Consider the following 21,452-nt stretch of genomic DNA (forward strand, 5'->3'; position numbering starts at 1 on the left):
GAGAGGGTTTCGCCACATTATGGCTGGTGCCAGTTTGTCCCAGAGAGGCTATCACACAAATGTGCAGGGGAATGGAGTTTATGGTAAAATGCAGCAAAAAACAAACAAACAAAAAACAAAAACGGTATTCAGGCTAGGGGCCCTTAGCAGCCACCTCTTCTTCTTCTATAGACAGCTACCTCTACCTTCTTCTTCACTGAGCTAATCAATGGGACAGCTCAGTGACAACTACTGGGTCTTTGTCTCTAGGGAGACAGTATTACTCTCCCAAATAGGGGAACTGTGTCTCCCAGTGCAACCCAGGAGGTCTTCAGACTTGCTCCTAGGCCTCTGTCTTCCTTCACTGCAGGAGCACCTCTATGCCTACTAGGCCCCACCCCAGTGATGGCACAAACTTCTAAACTTCAGACTTTGAGGTCTGCTGCTTGTAGAAACTTAAAATTATAGCCCTCTCATTTTGCCTGCCAGTGGTTTTGGGCAAGTGTTTTTCTGATGCAATATCCTGCATCCTGCTCTTTTGCTTTCTCTCTCCCTTCCTCCTTCCCTTTCTCTCCACTCTCTGTGATCAGGGCCCTTTCCCCTCTGCTGCAGCATGGGTGATTCTTTTTTTCCCCAAATCATGTCTCCATACCTCCTACCTTCCACAATGTGGACTTTTTTCTCCCTCTAGTTGTGCATTTTGTTCTGTCAGTCCCCAGATCAATTTCCTGGTTTTCAGAATGATCTGATAATTATCTAGTTGTGTTTGAGAGATGTGGCAAGCATAAGGTCCTCCTACTATTCCACCATCTTAACTCCGAGCTGGTCCCACTTGTTTTAAGCCCCACAATACCTTGTAATTGTTTCTTTTTTGTTTGAATAGTCAATTGTTTTTATAGTCATTTGAAAATTGAGAAAAATGAATTATATATTATTTACATATATATTTACTATTTCATTCCTTTGTTGGTATCTAGGTTTCCATCTTGTATTACTTTCCGTTTTCATGAAGGGCTCCCTTTAACACCATTTTTAGTAAAAAAGATCCATCAGCATTGAATTGTTTTCACCCTTGTATGTCTGAAAACATGTGTTTCACTTTTTTTTTTCTTTCAACATCTTGAAGAAGTTACTCCACTGTCTTCTTTAACTTCAGATACCATTTCTTCCACTTCAACCACTCACCCCCAGGACCACACCTTGAACTTTGTCATTTATTTGTGCATTTGTCAAATTTTATTAAGCGTTCTTTATTTGTTAGACACCTTCCTATATTCTGAGGATATGGCAATAAGTACGACACACAAGGTCTCTGCTCTCATGGAACTTATAGACAGAATATAGTCATAAAACAGTAAATGTTAGTATAATGAGGTCTACCAAAGGTGAAATATAGCATATTATTGTATTGTATGATGGAAGATTCTGATGGCTCTGGGTATTGTCTTAAGGATGTAACCTCTAATATGAGACCTAAAAAATGAGGAGTTACCAAAGTGAAGTGGATAAGGAGTGAGAAGGCAGTGCATATGGTGAAGAATCAGCTTGTTTAAAGGCCCAGAGGCAAAAGCAAATATAATGTATTCAAGAATGAGGATGGGAGTAAGGATGGGACAGGTGGTAGGGAGAGAGAGTGAGTGTTGTGGAGGGAATATAGAGGATGGAGGGGTGAGGGAGAGGAAATGGAAAAGTAAGGGTATAAGATCATACAGATCAGGCTGTCAGGACATGCTAAGAATTTTGGAATTTTTTTGGATATTTTATTACTTATTTGACAGAGAGAGACACAGCAAGAGAGAGAACACAATCAGGGAAAGTATGAAAGGGAGAAGCAGGCTTCCCACTGAGCAGGGAGCCTGATGGGGGCTCGATTCCAGGACCCTAGGATCATGACCTGAGCCAAAGGCAGATGGTTAATGCCTGAACCACCGAGGTGCTCCTGGACTTCTTTTTAAAAGAGTAACCAGAAGACATTACAGGAGTTTAAGCAAGATAGTGGCATGACCAGATATGCATTTTAAAGCTGTCTCTGGCTGTGGAGAATGGATTTGGTTTGGAGTTGATTGGGTTGAAGAGCCAGGATAGATAATGTTAAGAGACTAATTAGGAAACCACTGTGTTGGCCCAGGAACAGGGCCATGGTGGTTTGGGTTGCACTAACAACTGGATTATAGAGCTCTTTAGGACCAAAACCTAAGGAAATTTAGGTTGAATCTATGGGCCAGGGGAGGGTGGAGTTCAGGTGTTGCCCAGGTTTCTAGTTAAGTGAGTAGTGTCATTTACTAGAGTAGTAGCACTGGAGGAGCAACCTATTTGGGGGGAAAGATTTAGTTTGGATTATGGGATTGAATGGTCTAGGAAACAGTGTTTCTGTTTTTGGTAAAATTCCTATTTGATCAACTCTTTTCCAAACCATGCAGGTTCACTTTCATTCTTATATATGTTTTCTAGAGAAAAGTAACAATTTTAATTCTGTGTCTCTTAAAACAGAGATTTAGTGATCTTAATTGAATGGATATTTAATATGGCAAGAATACTGTACATGTTATCCGGGAGAATTCCACTTATTTCAGATTCTCAGTATGCCCCTTATGTTGTATTTTCTTGCCATTTGCTCCTAGTTGTGTCCATATCTAAATGATTCAAAGTGTGGAATCTGGAGCCTAGGTTGAATTCTGTCTCTGCCATGCAAGCCGATAAACCTCATTTTGCTCATCTGTAAAATGAGGGTAACTCTGGTACCTACTTTAGGGGGCTTGTTAATGATAACTAGATAAATCATTTCACATAGAGCAATTAGAAGCATTTGTGACACACAGCCAAGAGGAGTGGTTTATAAGTTGGTACTCTGATGCTAAATAATGTAGAAGTCTGAAGCCACAGACCTGAAAATTCCAGAAGGAACCAACCAACGTTCCTTCTTCCCCCTCCTCATCTCCCTCCCTTCCTCCCTCCCTCCATTCCTTCCTTCATGTTTTTTAAAAAATTTTTAAATATTTTATTTATTTATTTTTTAATTTTTTATTTTTTATAAACATATATTTTTATACCCAGGGGTACAGGTCTGTGAACCGCCAGGTTTACACACTTCACAGCACTCACCAAAGCACATACCCTCCCCGATGTCCATAATCCCTTCTCCTAACCCCCCTCCCCCCAGCAACCCTCAGTTTGTTTTGTGAGATTAAGAGTCACTTATGGTTTGTCTCCCTCCCAATCCCATCTTGTTTCATTGATTCTTCTCCTACCCACTTAAGCCCCCATGTTGCATCACCACTTCCTCATATCAGGGAGATCATATGATAGTTGTATTTCTCTGCTTGACTTATTTCACTAAGCACGATACGCTCTAGTTCCATCCATGTTGACGCAAATGGCAAGATTTCATTTCTTTTGATGGCTGCATAGTATTCCATTGTGTATATATGCCACTTCTTCTTGATCCATTCATCTGTTGATGGACATCTAGGTTCTTTCCATAGTTTGGCTATTGTGGACATTGCTGCTATAAACATTCGGGTGCACGTGCCCATTTGGATCACTACGTTTGTATCTTTAGGGTAAATACCCAATAGTGCAATTGCTGGGTCATAGGGCAGTTCTATTTTCAAGATTTTGAGGAACCTCCATGCTGTTTTCCAGAGTGGTTGCACCAGCTTGCATTCCCACCAACAGTGTAGGAGGGTTCCCCTTTCTCCATATCCTCGCCAGCATCTGTCATTTCCTGACTTGTTGATTTTAGCCATTCTGACTGGTGTGAGGTGATATCTCATTGTGGTTTTGATTTGTATTTCCCTGATGCCGAGTGGTATGAGGCATTTTTTCATGTGTCTGTTGGCCATCTGGATGTCTTCTTTGCAGAAATGTCTGTTCATGTCCTCTGCCCATTTCTTGATTGGATTATTTGTTCTTTGGGTGTTGAGTTTGCTAAGTTCTTTATAGATTTTGGACACTAGCCCTTTATGTGATATGTCGTTTGCAAATATCTTCTCCCATTCTGTCAGTTGTCTTTTGGTTTTGTTAACTGTTTCCTTTGCTGTGCAAAAGCTTTTGATCTTGATGAAATCCCAATAGTTCACTTTTGCCCTTGCTTCCCTTGCCTTTGGCAATGTTCCTAGGAAGATGTTGCTGCGGCTGAGGTCGAAGAGGTTGCTGCCTGTGTTCTCCTCAAGGATTTTGATGGATTCCTTTCACACATTGAGGTCCTTCATCCATTTTGAGTCTATTTTTGTGTGTGGTGTAAGGAAATGGTCCAATTTCATTTTTCTGCATGTGGCTGTCCATTTTCCCAACACCATTTATTGAAGAGGCTGTCTTTTTTCCATTGGACATTCTTTCCTGCTTTGTGAAGATTAGTTGACCATAGAGTTGAGGGTCTATTTCTGAGCTCTCTATTCTGTTCCATGCTGTCTTGATGATGACAGCTTTGTAATAGAGCTTGAAGTCAGGAAATGTGATGCCACCAACTTTGGCTTTCTTTTTCAATTTCCCTTTGGCTATTCGAGGTCTTTTCTGGTTCCATATACATTTTAGCATTATTTGTTCCATTTCTTTGAAAAAGATGGATGGTACTTTGATAGGAATTACATTAAATGTGTAGATTGCTTTAGGTAGCATAGACATTTTCACAATATTTATTCTTCCAATCCAGGAGCATGGAACATTTTTCCATTTCTTTGTGTCTTCCTCAATTTCTTTCATGAGTACTTTATAGTTTTCTGAGTATAGATTCTGTGCCTCTTTGGTTAGGCTTATTCCTAGGTATCTTATGGTTTGGGGTGCAATTGTAAATGGGATTGACTCCTTAATTTCTCTTTCTTCTGTCTTGTTGTTGGTGTAGAGAAATGCAACTGATTTCTGTGCATTGATTCTATATCCTGACACTTTACTGAATTCCTGTACAAGTTCTAGCAGTTTTGGAGTGGATTCTTTTGAGTTTTCCAATATAGTATCATATCATCTGTGAAGAGTGATAATTTGACTTCTTTTGCCGATTTGGATGCCTTTAATTTCCTTTTGTTGTCTGATTGCTCAGGCTAGGACTTCTAGTACTATGTTGAATATCAGTGGTGATAATGGACATCCCTGCCGTGTCCTGACCTTAGTGGAAAAGCTTTCAGTTTTTCTCCATTGAGAATGATATTTGCGGTGGGTTTTTCATAGATGGCTTTGATGATATTGAGGTATGTGCCCTCTATCCCTACACTTTGAAGAGTTTTGATCAGGAAGGGATGCTGTACTTTGTCAAATGCTTTTTCAGCATCTATTGAGAGTATCATATGGTTCTTGTTCTTTCTTTTATTGATGTGTTGTATCACATTGACTGATTTGCGGATGTTGAACCAACCTTGCAGCCCTGGAATAAATCCCACTTGGTCGTGGTGAATAATCCTTTTAATGTACTGTTGAATCCTATTGGCTAGTATTTTGGTGAGAATTTTTGCATCTGTGTTCATCAAGGATATTGGTCTATAGCTCTCTTTTTTGATGGAATCCTTGTCTGGTTTTGGGATCAAGGTGATGCTGGCCTCATAAAATGAGTTTGGAAGTTTTCCTTCCATTTCTATTTTTTGGAACAGTTTCAGGAGAATAGGAATTAGTTCTTCTTTAAATGTTTGGTAGAATTCCCCCTGGAAGTTGTCTGGCCCTGGGCTTTTGTTTGGAGATTTTTACTGACTGTTTCAATCTCCTTACTGGTTATGGGTCTGTTCAGGCTTTCTATTTCTTCCTGGTTCAGTTGTGGTAGTTTATATGTTTCTAGGAATGCATCCATTTCTTCCAGATTGTCAAATTTGTTGGCATAGAGTTGCTCATAGTATGTTCTTATAATAGTTTGTATTTCTTTGGTGTTAGTTGTGATCTCTCCTCTTTCATTCATGATTTTATTTATTTGGGTCCTTTCTCTTTTCTTTTTGATAAGTCTGGCCAGGGGTTATCAATTTTATTAATTCTTTCAAAGAACCAGCTCCTAGTTTCGTTGATTTGCTCTATTGTTTTTTTGGTATCTATTTCATTGATTTCTGCTCTGATCTTTATGATTTCTCTTCTCTTGCTGGGCTTAGGGTTTCTTTCCTGTTCTTTCTCCAGCTCCTTTAGGTGTAGGGTTAGGTTGTGTACCTGAGAATTTTCTTTTTTCTTGAGAAAGGCTTGTACCGCTACATATTTTCCTCTCAGGACTGCCTTTGTTGTGTCCCACAGATTTTGAACCGTTGTATTTTCATTATCATTTGTTTCCATGATTTTTTTCAATTCTTCTTTAATTTCCCGGTTGACCCATTCATTCTTTAGAAGGATGCTGTTTAGTCTCCATGTATTTGGGTACTTTCCAAACTTCCTCTTGTGGTTGAGTTCTAGCTTCAGAGCATTGTGGTCTGAAAATATGCAGGGAATGATCCCAATATTTTGATACCGGTTGAGTCCTGATTTAGGACCGAGGATGTGATCTATTCTGGAGAATGTTCCATGTGCACTAGAGAAGAATGTGTATTTTGTTTCTCTGGAATGAAATGTTCTAAATATATCTGTGATGTCCATCTGGTCAGTGTGTCGTTTAAGGCCTTTATTTCCTTGCTGATCTTTTGCTTGGATGATCTGTCCATTTCAGTGAGGGGAGTGTTAAAGTCCCCTACTATTATTGTATTATTGTTGATGTGTATCTTTGATTTTGTTATTAATTGGATTATATAGTTGGCTGCTCCCACGTTGGGGGCATAGATATTTAAAATTGTTAAATCTTCCTGTTGGACAGATCCTTTGAGTATGATATAGTGTCCTTCCTCATCTCTTATTATAGTCTTTGGCTTAAAATCTAATTGATCTGATTTAAGGATTGCCACACCTGCTTTCTTCTGATGTCCATTAGCATGGTAAATTCTTTTCCACCCCCTCACTTTAAATCTGGAGGTGTCATCGGGCTTAAATGAGTTTCTTGGAGGCAACATACAGTTGGGTTTTGTTTTTTTTATCCATTCTAATACCCTGTGTCATTTGATTGGGGCATTTAGCCCATTAGCATTAAGGGTAACTATTGAGAGATATGAGTTTAGTGCCATTGTGTTGCCTGTAAGGTGACTGTTACTGTATATTGTCTCTGTTCCTTTCTGATCTACCACTTGTAGGCTCTCTCTTTGCTTAGAGGACCCCTTTCAATATTCCTGTAGAGCTGGTTTGGTGTTTGCAAATTCTTTCAGTTTTTGTTTGTCCTGGAAGCTTTTAATCTCTCCTGCTATTTTCAATGATAGCCTAGCTGGATTTAGTATTCTTGGCTGCATGTTTTTCTCATTTAGTGCTCTGAAAATATCATGCCAGCTCTTTCTGGCCTGCCAGGTCTCTGTGGATAAGTCAGCTGCCAATCTAATATTTTTACCATTGTATGTTACAGACCTCTTTTCCTGGGCTGCTTTCAGGATTTTCTCTTTGTCACTGAGACTTGTAAATTTTACTATTAGGTGACCGGGTGTGGGCCTATTCTTTTTGATTTTGAGGGGCATTCTCTGGACCTCCTGAATTTTGATGCTCATTCCCTTTGCCATATTGGGGAAATTCTCCCCAATAATTCTCTCTACTATACCTTCTGCTCCCCTCTCTCTCTTCTTCTTCTGGAATCCCAATTATTCTAATGTTGTTTCGTCTTATGGTGTCACTTATCTCTCAAATTCTCCCCTCGTTGTCCAGTATCTGTTTGTCCCTCTTTTGCTCAGCTTCTTTATTCTCTGTCATTTGGTCTTCTATATCACTAATTCTTTCTTCTGCCTCATTTATCCTAGCAGTAAGAGCCTCCATTTTTGATTGCACCTCATTAACAGCTTTTTTGATTTCAACTTGGTTAGATTTTAGTTCTTTTATTTTTCCAGAAAGCGCTTTTATATCTCCCGAGTGTTTTTTCCTAATATCTTTCATGCCATTTTCGAGGCCGGCTAGAACCTTGAGAATTGTCATTCTGAACTCTAGATCTGACATATTACCAATGTCTGTATTAATTAGTTCCCTAGCCTTTGGTACTGCCTCTTGTTCTTTTTTTTGTGGTGAATTTTTCTGCCTTGTAATTTTGTTTTGATAAGAGTATATGAAGGAGCAAGTAAAATATTAAAAGGGTGTCAACAACCCCAGGAAAATATGCTTTGACCAAATGAGAAGAGATCCCAAATCGTGAAGGGGGAGAAAGGGGATAAAAAGAGGTTCAAAAAGAAAGAAAGAAAAAAAAAGAAATAAAAGAAAAGAATTTAAAAAAGAAAACAAATAAAGAAAAATATGAAAAAAAAATATATATTAGATAAACTAGTTAAGCAACGTTAAAGAAGAAAAGGGTAAAAGTTAAAAAAAATTTTAGCAGAAGAAGAGAAAGAAAATGAAAAAGTAAAATAATTAAATTAACCCCAAGACTAAAAAAATCACAGGGAGGAAGCCATGAGTTCCGTGCTTTGCTTTCTCCTCCTCTGGAATTCTGCTGTTCTCCTCGGTATTGAAACCGCACTCCTTGGTAGGTGAACTTGGTCTTGGCTGGGTTTCTTATTGATATTTTGGGGAAGCGGCCTGGTGTAGTGATTCTCAAGTGTCTTTGCCCCAGGCAGAATTTTACCGCCCTTACCAGGGGCTGAGTAATCGGCTTGGGTTTGCTTTTAGGAGCTTTTGTTCCCTGAGCGCTTTCAGTATAGTTCCTAGAGTTCCGGAGGACGGGAATACAAATGGCGGCCTCCTGGTCTCCAGCCCAGAGGAGCCGAGAGCCCGCGGCCCCACTCCTCAGTGTGCCCTCAGAGAACAGCTTCCAGTTACCCCCATCTGCCTGACCTCTGGCCGTGCTCTGGGCTCACCGAGCCTGCGACCTGTTCAAGGTAAGCCCGAGCGGTGATCTTACTGTCGGCTCTGTCTCTGTAGCCAGTTTTCCCGTTCCAATACCCGCAAGCTCTGTGACACTCAGACACCCCTGATCCTTCTGTGACCCTGCGGGACCTGAGGCCACGCTACCCCGCATGGGCTTCTCCCCGGTTTAGCCTCTGGAGCGATGTCCCTCAGCGGAACAGACTTTTAAATTCCTGATTTTGTGCTCCGTTGCTCTGTCGCTTGCAGGGAGCTGGCCCCTCCCCCCCGGGGTCTATCTTCCCGTCGCTTTGGATTCACTTCTCTGCCAGTCCTGCCTTTCAGAAAGTGGTTGTTTTTCTGTTTCCAGAATTGCTGTTCTTCTTCTCTTTGATCTGCAGATGGATTTGCAGGTGTTTGCAATCTTTAGATAAGCTATCTAGCTGATCTCCTACTAGCTGAAGTAGTCTCAGCCTGCTACTTCTCCGCCATCTTGACTCCTCCCCCATGTTTTTTTAAATTTTAATTTTGCCATCAGTTGTATTTTTTTGTTTTTATTTTATTTAATCAATCAATTAATTTATTTATTTATAAGATTTTATTTATTTATTTGACAGAGACCACAAGTAGGCAGAGAGGCAGACAGACAGAGCCAAAGGAAGGGAAGCAGGTTCTCTGATGAGCAGAGAGACTGATACGGGGCTTGATTCCAGGACCCTGGGCTCATGACCTGAGCCGAAGGCAGATTCTTTAACCCACTGAGCCACTCAGGTGCCCCTTGAGTTTTTATTTTAATTCTAGTTAGCATACACTGTTATATTAGTTTCAGGTGTACAATATAGTAATTCAACACTTACATGCATCACTCTGCCCTCATCAGAACTGCAGTCCTTAATCCTATCACCTATTTAACCCATCCCCTCTCCTCCACCTCCTCTCTGGTAACCATCAGTTTGTTCTTTATATTAAAGACTCTGTTTCTTTATTTTATTATTTTTTTAATTTTTTTTTTTTTTAAAGTAGAGTCCATGCCAAGCATCGAGCCCCACAAGGGGCTTCAACCACAGCCATGAGATCGAGTCCTGAGTTGAGATCAAGAGTTGAATGCTCAACTGACTGATCCACCCAGGTGCTCCAAAACTCTGTTTCTTGATTTGCCTCTCTCTTTTCACCTTTGTTTTGTTTTTTCGATTCCACATATTAGTGAAATCATATGGTATTTATCTTTCTCTGGCTGACTTATTTCACTAAGCATTTTACTCTCAAGCTCTATCCATCTCATTGCAAATGACAAGATTTCATTCTTTTTTTATGGCTGAATGATATTCCACTATATATATAATTATTATTATCCTACTGTATTTCAATATCTCAAAATTATATATATCACATCTTCTTTAGCCATTCATCAATTTATGGATTCTTGGGCTGCTTCCATATCTTGGCTATTGCAAATAATGCTGCTGTAAACACTGGGGTGCGTATATCCCTTTGAATTAGTGTTCTTGTGTTCTTTGCATCAGTACTTAGTAGTGTGATTCCTGGATTATAAGGTCGTTCTATTTTTAACTTTTTGAGGCACCTCCATACTGTTTTTCACTGTGATTGCATCAGTTTGCATTCCCACCAAAAGTGGAAGAAGGTTTCTTTTTCTCTATATCTTCACCAACACCTGTTGATTTTAGCCATTTTAACAGGTTGGAGGTGATATCTGTTTGTGTTTCCCTGATGAGGGATGGTGAGCATCTTTTCATTTGTCTGTTTGTCATTTGGGAATTTTCTTTGGAAAATGTCTATTCATGTTTTTTATTTTTTTACCATTTTTAAATTGGATTATTCATTTTTGGGGGTTTGAGTTTGATAAATTTTTTATTTATTTTAGATTCTCATCCGTTCTCAGATATGGTATTTACAAATATCTTCTTCCATTCCAGAGGCTGCCTTTTAATTTTGTTGATATTTTTCTTCACTGTGCAGAAGCTTTTGATTTTGAAGAGGTACCAATAGTTGATTTTTGCTTTTGCTTTCTTTACCTCAGGAGACGTATCTAGAAGGAAGTTGCTAAGGCCAATGCCAGAGAGGTTATTGCCTGTGTTCTCCCCTAGGATTTTGATGGTATCTTGTCTCACATTTATATCTTTAATGCATTTTAAATTTATTTTTGTGTATGGTGTAAGAATGTGGTCCAGTTTTATTATTTTGCATGTTCCAATCTAATTTTTCTCACACCATTTGTTAAAAAGGCATTCTTTTACTCATTGGATATTCTTTCCTACTTTGTTGAAGATTAATTGACCATATGGATTTGGGTTTATTTCTGGATTTTCTATTCTGTTCTATTGATATATGTGTCTATTTTTGTGCTGGTACCACACCATTTTGATCACCACAGCTTTGTAATATAACTTGAAATCCAGAATTGTGGTATCTCCAGATCTGATTTTCAGAAGTAGCAGTTCTTTTTTTTTAACCAACGTATCTCCCTCCATCCCTCTTTCCCTCCCTTCCTCCCTCTCACCCTCGCTTCTTTCCTTCTTCCCTTCCTCCCTCCCTTCTTTCCATTCTAACCCAGTGTGGGGCATGAAATCATAACCCTGAGATCAAGAGTTGAATGCTCTACCAATTGAGGTAGCCAGGCACATTCAGAAATAGTAATTCTTAATCATAATAAGATCCCATATTTGTATTTAGCTGGAAGAGTTCTTGAGAAGTCTAGTCCACTTCAGTCCTCATTATTTACAGATAGGAAAACAGAGAGTAGGAGAGTTGAAATGATGCCACCTTGATTACATGGCTGGTAAGTTTATATTTAAGACTGTAGTTCAATTCTTCTGATTACTAATCCAGTACCGTTTTAGAAAAAAAGCTGTTCCTTGCAGTTAATTGGGTAATTGAAAATTGTATAATTATATGGCTGAAGCCACATATAAAGGACAATGGATTTTTGGTCATGTTTGTAATGTTTCAGAATAGGAGGTTCATGGAGCCAAGTAGCATTGCCGTATGTGAATGAAATATGAAGGATTTGGGCAAGGGATATGGCAGTGTAAATCAAGAGAAAATAATATATCCCTCTCATCTAAAATAATTTTCATGGAGAGATATCAGTGTGACACCTTATCATTTAAGTGTTGGTAATTCTTTTAGTTGATAATTCTTTGGCTTGTAACAAGTGAGAGAGAGAGGGAGAGAGAGATGTCTTTTTCTCAGTATAGTTATGTTTTTTCTCTTTTCAGTACTAAACAAACAAAATAGTGCTTTCAAATTGCTAGGCTTATTTACTTTGAGAGGACATGTGCAATTGTTTTTCTGAGGACAGTTGTAGACTATTCTCTTACCAGTTAGAGAGGAGGGGAGGGAAATTCTAGATTGTATAGACTACTCTCAGTTCATCAGAAAGGCTGTGACATGTAGAAAAAACCCACCCATTTGATCAGGACCTGGGTGTTTTTAACTTTTTCTTAATGTTGTTTTGATTTCTCTGTTTCTAACTAATATGAATGGGAATAAATAATGATCAGACCATTTTGGAAGGTTGATGAATTCTAACTAGTTAGTAATAAGACCTTTTTAGCTAACTATATACAACACAAATAAATGCCTGCTATTTCTTACACTGGGGAATTGTTAATCTGTTCTCATTCTCCTCCTTAAGATTATTAAGAAAATAGAACTCTTGGGATTCAAACATTTTTCTAGAGGGAATACCATTTATTGGTTGATAACATTGCCTCGCCACTATTATATTCAAATAGTAGTTTCAGTTATTAATTTTGAGGCTTTTACAATAAAGAGTTTTAAATATATGAGAATATGGAAGAAAGATGGATACAAGTCAGATCATTTTATTCTTACTCTATTTTAATAAAAGCAAATGAATGAAGCTTAAGGGGTAAATGTTTATACTCAGGGTTTTTTTCTGTAAGGAGGTGCTAAAGTTTCAATTATAATTTAGTAAACACTTGAAAGACACAAAGCAAAACCCAATTCATTGGGTTAATATGTGATCCTTATATCCCTACAAAAATAAAAACAAATATTATCATAATCAAGTTCTCGAAGGAGACCGTTATGTGAGATTTGCAGGAATAAAGAAAGTATAACCAATTATTCTGTTTTGAATGAACCTGCTTTAGTAATTAATTCATTTCTCCAGATATTTGTCCATTTATTGTGCTATATTACAATGTTAATATTTCTCTTTATGACTGCAATTATTATAGTTGTGCTCTGGGAAAAAAACCTATTAAAATATGTTCTTAAGGGCGCCTGGGTGGCTCAGTGGGTTAAGCCGCTGCCTTCAGCTCAGGTCATGATCTCAGAGTCCTGGGATCGAGTCCCGCATCGGGCTCTCTGCTCAGCAGAGAGCCTGCTTCCCTCTCTCTCTCTCTCTGCCTGCCTCTCCATCTACTTGTGATTTCTCTCTGTCAAATAAATAAATAAAATCTTTAAAAAAAAAAAAAAAATATGTTCTTAATTAATTTGCATGTTCATAATTCTATTACAAGGCCCATTTAAAAAATAGTTCATTTATATATTTTCAATTCATTAATGGTATATAAATGATTTCCCTTTTATTGCTTGTTAATTTATAGAAAAATATTTTAAATAGTGAAAATACCCCAAAATTATAAAGGTAAACTTTTGGAATTAGGTAAGACCATATTAACCCAGGGCACCATTTGTTAATTTCCAAACTGCTACATTTATGTACTCTGGTTATCAGTCAAGAGATATTTGATATCTTTATTCAAATAAATACTGTTTGTGGATGTTTATGCTAATTGATTTTTATTCTTATTTAAAAATAATATAATTAGTGATTGGCTTCTGTTTTCCACCCAGCTCTTGTTTCTGAGGGAGATGTCAGGGAGGGGGGAGGTTTGGTGGGGAACTCTCCCTGTAAGAACAGGGAGATGAAAGGTGGACGCTGAGACCAGTCTCTCAGGAACAGGATAATAAGAACTAGAGCCAACTAACTGAGGTTTTCTGTGACCATCATTGCTTTTCTGCAAGTCTAGCCAGCCCCAGGACTCAATCATTCTCATCTGTACTGAAATCTGGAGAGGACAGCTATCCGTAGGTGGTGTCCAACTGCAGCCAGGCATGAGTGGATTTGAATCCCTCAGACTCCCAGTTCAGTGGCAAGTTTTGCTCTACTCTTTTGATTAATTTAGAAATAAGGAGACCTTGTACCTAACAGGGTTGACTATTTTGGATCCTACTTATTTTGTTTACTTTGTGTAAAAACAATATTTATATGAGAAAAATATCTACAAGCACTGTAAAAATTGAGAGGAAAGAGAATTGAGAAAGCAGTGGGATTTCTCAGCAGTTATATGAGTTTTTTGAATTTTCATAAAGTAGAAGAGCCAAAACTTAATAAATTTGTTTAAGTAAGGCCAGGATACTATGCAGTGGTTTTTAATACTTCTACCTTGGCATATTATTACCTCCAGGAATATTCTGGAATATAGAAACTTTTTGGGGCTTGGACTCAGAGTGGATTTCTAGAGCAGTTGTGTATTAAACAGATTTCCTCACTCTTGGGAGTGGGGACTCCTGCAGGAATTATCTGCCTATACTGTGTGTGCCTAATTACTCCTATTTCATTGAGGCTTTTGCTTACGGTAAAATTAATGGATCTTTTATGCATCTTCCAAAAGATGACTAGTACCTACAAAGAGTTAAGTAGGGTAGGACTCAGCTGTGACCATTAGTGATACACGATAATTTTCTTAAAGCTTATGAAGTAAAACCATCTGGTTTCTATGCATTTGTCCTGGATAAATGAAAAATTATTTACCCTGCACTAAGTGAAAGTGATAAGAAATGAGTACTCGATTTCAAAATCAAATTGCCAGTCTTAGTAACTTAGAGAATCTAGAAAAAAATGTAGAGTTTTTTCCTATATAGTGAACATTTTCAGCCTGGTATATCATGAATATGCTAACTGGTTAGCTAATAAAATTGCATCTTTGTGTCAAGACTTTCTTGTAACTTTCTACTGTTACAAAGTCATACTTTAATTATATGTATTTCCTATATTGTTCATGAGGAATTCTTAACAAATTACATTTGGAAGTCAGAGACTGATTTTCCTAGATGAACTTGTATACTCTTCTTACATATGGAGGTGATTTTAAGGAGACATCATGAACCTTACTAATTCACATGTGATTTGTGGGCCAGCAGCATTGCTATTACTTGGAAGCTTGTTAGAAATGCAGAATCTCAAATTCCATCCCAGACCTACTGAATGAGAGACACTGGGTATGTAGCTTGGCAATATGTGGCTTATCAAGCCCTCCAGATGATTCTAATGCATGTGAAAGTGTGAGAAACACTGCTTTAAGGGAGAGGTATCTTTCTTTGCAACTTTCCACCTGCCAACACTGACATTCTTCCGAGGAATATTGATGCTGTGACTGGCAAACCTTAATCCTTAGTTACAAAGTGTAGTATTCTTTTTCTTTATATTTGTGTCTGTAACAATTCCCCAGTGTTATCAGAATAGTAAAATATAGAAATTTGCATTAGGTTGGGACTCTTGCAATGAGAAAAAAAAAGAGAGAGCACATTAAAGTGATAGCTGATGATAATGGTGATTTCCAGCCCACACCCCCCACCCCGCTCCGAGTAATACGCATTTTACCCTGTGCCTGATGAGGAAATTTGACTGTAGCCACGATTGCTTTTAGCTAATTATACAACAAGGTTTTTTTATTGAAAAAAAAAATGAAGAAAATTCCAATAATTGTTAGAGTAAAAATAATAAAAAGTTTTCTTTTCGACAACTGGAGTCATGTTTCACGTGTTCAGGTGGGAGGAAGTCAGGGGAGATGAGTAGATAGAGAAAGCTGTTCAGTGAAAGTGCTTTTTCTTATGGCAGAAATGATAGCAGTATGCACACTCTCGGCTTTTTCTTTTTTTTTTTAACTTTGTTAAATTTAAATTTTAGTTAACATACAGTGCAGTATTGGTTTCTGGGGTAGAAATCAGGGATTCATCACTTTATACAACACCCAGTGCTCATTACAACATGTGCCCTCCTTAATGCTCATCAGCCATCTAGACCATCCCTTACCCACCTCCCTCCATCAACCCTCAGTTTGTTCTTTAAGAGTCTCTTATGGATTGTTTCCCTCTCTCCTTTTTTTCTTTTTCCCCTTCCAATATATTCATCTGTTTTCTTTCTTAAATTCTACTTATGAGTGAGATATTGTGGTATTTGTCTTTCTCTGACTGATTTTGCTTAGCATAATATACTCTAACTCCATTCATGTCATTGCAAATGACAAGAGTTCATTCTTTTTGGTGGATGAGTAGTATTCCATTACACACACACACACACACACACACAGAGATATATATATGTAAATACACATACAACATTTTCTTTATCCATATCAGTCGATGGACATTTGGACATTTGGGTGTCTCCATAGTTTGGCTATTGTCGATAGTGCTGTTATAAACATTGGGTTGCATGTACCCTTTCAAATCTATATTTTTGTATCCTTTGGGTTAAATACCTAATGGTGCAATTTTTGGGTTGTAGGGTAGTTCTGTTTTAACTTTTTAAGGAACCTCCATACTATTCTACATAGTGGCTGCAATGGTTTGCTTTCCCATCAACAGTGCATCACTCTTGGATTTTTAATATCCATATTATAAAACAAAAACTCTGTTAGGCCAGTTATTTTCTCTTGTTCATTACCTTCACAGTGGTAATTTCTTTAAACATCTACTAGATTGTAAAGGAATTAATCATTACAGTCCAGAGTAGGAATTTTTCCAGTTCCTAAAATCTACTTTTCATTTTGTAAATGGGATTTTCTTCTTTTAAAAAGATTTCTTGCTTCTCTAAATTCTAGCCCTTACACCAGATGAATGGCTAGAATAAACTTTTGCCTTCTTCTTTTAGTCTCCCTCTCCACAAAACTAGTTACACAGTGCTTCCTTATAAATAAATTTTGAAGTGTATTATTGTTTCCATTTTAAAAAGCTTAAAAATACAAGTTTTTATTACTTATAATGAATCTAAACTTCCTAATGTGCTTCCTTTTCTTTTGAGATGTTTTCACACCTACTCTATCTAGAAAAAGCAAGTTTTAAACAATGCTTATAATTTAAGGGAACAAACAAATACCTAAACAAATTTCCAAATAGGATCAACTACTCTTCCAAGTTATCACTTTCTTGACACATTCTTTGTGAGATAAGACAAAGTGTTTCTCAAGTAGTTCAGATAACAGAATTGTTGCAAGTTGCTATTGCCATAACAGAAGTTTTAGAATGGTCTTTTCTGTGGCCTTGACAGCTCAATGAAATAACAGAGACTTGACAGCCTTCACTGATATTGGAAAACAATAAAACCAATATATCCTGGAGCTGGAACATTAAATTAAATTCCCATCATGTTATCTTTGGGGGCTGTTCATTTGCTGGTTAAGAATCTCTTGGCATTTCTTTGAAACAGTATCTGATAACTCTGCTCTCTCGACATTAATTTTCCTTTTCTAACTAATTTTCCTTTTCTTACTTTTTTAATGGCCAAACTTATGGCACAGTACTTTTAGTAAATTTCCCTACTTGGTCACTTGTAGTTTTCAATTTCTGAAATTAAAAAAAGTGGTTTTTAGGAAACAAATGCAGTACTTAGAGAGATTTTACATCTTTTTAAAAATATTTTATTTATTTGAAAGAGAGAGAGAGCACCTGCAGGCAAGCACATGAATGGGGGGAGGGACAAAAGGGGAGGAAGAAGTAGACTCCCCACTGAGCAGGGAGCTCAACACAGGGCTTGATCCCAGGACCTACAGATCATGCCCTGAGTTAAAGGCAGATTCTTAACTGACTGAGGCCCCTCAGGTGCCCCAAGAGATTTTACATCTTAATCAGTGAGTAGACAGATCCAAGAAATGTATAAGTACTATTACATTATGCATTTTCAAATTGATCTAAATAAAATCAGGCTAAAATATTCTGTTTTATAAACAGAGAAATCCCACAGTTGGGTCTACCATGTTAACTCACTCTTTTGGGTTAAGTAAGCTTGTTCAGTTAAATCATCTCCTTTGCTCCCAGGGTCTTCTGTTTTTCAATCAGTTTTCCTCGCTGCTGCCATGGTTATCATCCAAGCATATTGTTTTATTCCTCTGCTTTGAAGTGTTGTTGGTTCTCCATTGCAAGCAGGATAAAGTAATAATAATCTGGTTATCATAGGATGCAAATCTCTTCACAAGTTAGTTCTAATCTTCCAACATCATTTTCTACTTCTACTCATTTCTTCTCTGTTCTAGCCACATGCAACTTCTTTCTGGTCCCTGAACAGTTCTTGTCCTGGAACATCCATATTTTTGTTTCATGCTTTATGGCTTTTGACTAAACTCTATTCCTTAGGGGCCTGTGACACTCCTATAATGACATGTAATTAACAGAGGTTGATCCTAGTTCTTACTTAAGCCAAGATCTCTAGTCTTAAAGGCCAATTCTAGAAACATGATGTCTCTTGGCAACATGGGAGAATGCATAGTGTCCATAAATCTCCTGCCTAAGGTCCTTTTATTTAGAAATTGTGTTTGCTGTGCTTTGTATAAACAAGTAGGCAACAACTTTCTCCTCAGAATTGAACATGAAGTAATGGACTTGTGATTTGAAAGCCCTGTGGACCAATAATTTTTACTCTGCTAAAAGCAGTAAGAATGCTTATAATACCTCTCTCTGTCTTCCTTCACCTCATAATGGTGACTCCTGGCCACATTGACCCAGCCGTGAGTAGCAGATGACCTCTCTGTTCGTTGTAGAATGAGTGATATCAGTTTTAGTGCTTTACTCTATTTGGGCACTTTAAGAATATTACCTTCAGACAGAGGACAGAAACAATGGAAGCAATAGATGGATATTGCTTACTGCCATATTTGATAGGAAGTTCAGGAAGACTGAATTAGTAGCTAGACCCTAGTAGCTAGACCCTGCTCTTGTAGTTTTCTTCTCATCAAAAATAATCATAGAAAAGCATTGGCTAAAGGAAGCATTCCAGTTTTGAAGAGCCAAGAATATACTCTATTCCCTTTGTATGAAATTAATAACTCTGTTTTCTGCCTGATCATTGAAACCCTTTGAAGTTTCCTGATTTCTTCTCTCTACCAGGTAGAGTACCTCTCTACTGAATTGTGCTCCAGCAGCTATTTTGTATAATGCCTCTATTTTTAAAAAAAGATTTATTTATTTTAGAGAGAGCATGAGTGGCAGGAGGGACAGGGAGAGAGAGAGAGGGAGAGAATCTCTAGGAGATTCCCAGGGACTATGCAGCCCCGAACCTTGAAATTATGACCTGAGCTGAATCAAGAGTTAGATGCTTAAGTGACTAAGCCACCCAGATGCCCATTGTATGCTTCTATTATAGAGGTTTTATGTTATGTATGTCATTTGTTTTTTAACACCTCCTTCACTAACCTGTATCTCACTGTTTTGGTATTTCCAGTACTTAGTATGGTGCTTGGCCTATAGAAAGTAGATAAGTAATAATGAATGAATGAAGGACATGGCACAAATGAACAAATAGAAATCAGAACATTTCTAAATTCTCATATGTTGTTAAATTTCCCTTATGTATTTTATATGTAAAACAAAGTGAGTTTTATTACATGTGATTTATGCAGTAAGTGCTTTAAGTGACATACAGCTAAGTTCCCAGTTAAATTGGGAGCACTTTTAATATATACTTCTAAAAAGTAGTAGTAGAGACTAAATGAATTTGGGTTGAATAAAATGTTTCTTGAATATTTTCAACAAGAACTGGGAAAATTGTCAAGCCCATTTATTCATTTAATAAGCATTTATTGAGCACCAGCTATAGGCCAGTCTTGGTGCTTGGCTAATGAAGATTAACAACAGTCTTTGTTGATGAAACTTATAATTTAGAGTAATTATCAAATAAATGCAGAAATAATTGTTTAGAGAATTGTGTTAAGTGCTAGGAAGAAAATTATCAAATATAATGATGATTATATTTTTTCAATCTGGGAAAGAAATAGTATTTAGAAATTGGTTGCCTCAATATAGAAATAAAGGTATTTGGAAATTGAGTCAGGATACCTTAAAATCTCTGCAAATGCTATATAACCAGAATTCGTTATCCTTAAAGGTATTAATAAATGAAACATTGTTATAGGAACAATTTTGATAAGGGGAATGATTTTTTTTTCTATTGAATTTTTTTATTTCATTGCTTATACAATTTTTTATTTTATTGCTTGTACAAATATAAGCAAAAATTTATATATAAACTCATATATATAACATCATCAAGGCAAGACTAGCCATACATTCTCAGCTCGTCAACAGCTTCCCTGTCATATGTGGTTTTCATTTCATCTTTAATGCTGTTTTCTTACAAATGATAAGAGTATTGAATTGGAAGCCTATTGAAGAACTTTATTATCCTTTAAAATCTATTGTTGATGAGAATTGGGGCTGAATGCTTGCTGATAAATGTTAGCAGTAATGTGAAGTGTCTACAAGAAGGCATCTATTTATCTCTTCGTCTAAACATCCTCATCATTCACGCACTGAGGGAAAATGGGTGAAGGCGGGAGAGAGTAACAGAACACTCATTAGGGCTGATTGTGTTAATAGCCATTTGACCTAGATTTCATAGACCTACTAATTTTTTGAGTATTTACTGATTTTCCTAATTGAAACAGCATTTATGCTCTCTTAATAAGGAGATCCAGAGAAATCTAGAGAGATCTGTCTGAAATTCAGAATGTATCTCAAAGGGAAGATGATTTTTTCATTCTCCATCAGTTATTATTCCTAAGCAACTCCAAGTTTTTAAAAAGATTTTATTTGTTTATTTGACATAGAGAGAGGGATCACAAGTAGGCAAAGCAGCAGGCGGTGGGGGGGGGGGATAGGCTCCCTGCTGAGCAGAGAGCGTGATGTGGGGCTTGATCCCAGGACCCTGAGATCTCTACCTGAGCTGAAGGTAGAAGCTTAACCCACTGAGATACCCAGGTGCCCTGGCAATTCCAATTTTTGATAAAGTAGTAGTTTGTGAGAGCTGAGTGTCACCAACTTTCATTAATTTGGCAGATACTGATTGAGGACTCATTACATGCCAAGTCCTGTTCTTAGCATTGCATGTACATAGTATGTTATGGATCTGAGGGAACAAGACACACCATCATCAATCATCATGGTAATGTTAATTTTTTTCTCATGTACTGCCATTGTGTTGGCTCATTTATTTATGCGGTGTGTTTAGGTAGAAGTTTGCATTAAGACAATAAAATAAATATTAAAGTTCTCATTCTGAATTTGATTTAAAACTAAAGAAAATTTTAATGTATTTTTGAATTAAATAAAATTGTATCCCAGGAATGCAACACAAACTAGCCTTTGCTTTTCTCTGGGTTACCTCTATTTCTGTATCTGTATCAATATTTATATTTATGTTAAAAATCATGAGTTTATTCTGATGTCAACATCAGTACCTTCATTTATTCATCTTACACTTTTTTTTTGAGATTATGCAGAGCACCTTATTAGTCACTCTGGAGAATTAAGGAAGAGTAGGAGAAAATATCTGTGTCAGAAAGGTCTTACTAATCTGATAGACTTCTTTCATTTGGTAATGGAAAACACAATTTTTTAAGATTTATAAGAAA

At 37.3% G+C, this 21,452-nt stretch overlaps 1 protein-coding gene across 2 annotated transcripts in view; it reads left to right on the top strand.

Annotated features, from left to right (window-relative positions):
* The window catches only part of CTNNA3 (catenin alpha 3), a 1,866,967-nt gene that overhangs the window by 292,417 nt on the left and 1,553,098 nt on the right, over positions 1 to 21,452 (top strand). The gene's annotated exons all lie outside the window — the stretch shown is intronic.

Source organism: Mustela lutreola, chromosome 4 (genome assembly GCF_030435805.1).
Source record: "Mustela lutreola isolate mMusLut2 chromosome 4, mMusLut2.pri, whole genome shotgun sequence".
Taxonomy (NCBI): Eukaryota; Metazoa; Chordata; class Mammalia; order Carnivora; family Mustelidae; genus Mustela; species Mustela lutreola.